Source organism: Xenopus laevis, chromosome 8L, assembly GCF_017654675.1.
Source record: "Xenopus laevis strain J_2021 chromosome 8L, Xenopus_laevis_v10.1, whole genome shotgun sequence".
NCBI classification, from domain to species: domain Eukaryota; kingdom Metazoa; phylum Chordata; class Amphibia; order Anura; family Pipidae; genus Xenopus; species Xenopus laevis.
In genome coordinates, this window is record NC_054385.1 from 74,096,808 (window position 1) to 74,097,311 (window position 504).

Consider the following 504-nt stretch of genomic DNA (forward strand, 5'->3'; position numbering starts at 1 on the left):
TATCTTATCCTCTGGTTCCAGCTAAAAAGCACTACATGACTTTAGCATTCCAATATCCCTACTTTTTTGTTGAAGTTCAGCCTTTCGCTCTACTGCACATGCGCAGTAGCAACAAAAAAAAGAAGCAGGAAGAGGATCGCTCCGTGGTGCTTGCTGGAAGAACCCCGGGCCGGTGAAGTTTTCTGCTGATAGGAGCACTAGCCAGGGGTGTCAGGTAAGTAAATACAATAACTTAGGGTGCCTAACATTTGGCACCCCCAAGTGCCAAATGACTTTCCTTCCCCTTTAAAAACTATGACCTGCAGTATAACTGACAAATTAACTGAACAAAAATTTGTGACAGATGAAACCTGCTACTGTTTTAATGTTTTTTTTGGTGATTCCTGACATAAAGCTTAGCAACACAGAGAACCTGTGTGCTTCAAAAAATAGGGTCAGGTCAAACAAAAAGAAAAAAAGATGAGCTGTTCAGTCTTTGGAATAATACAGCAAGTACTATGTTAC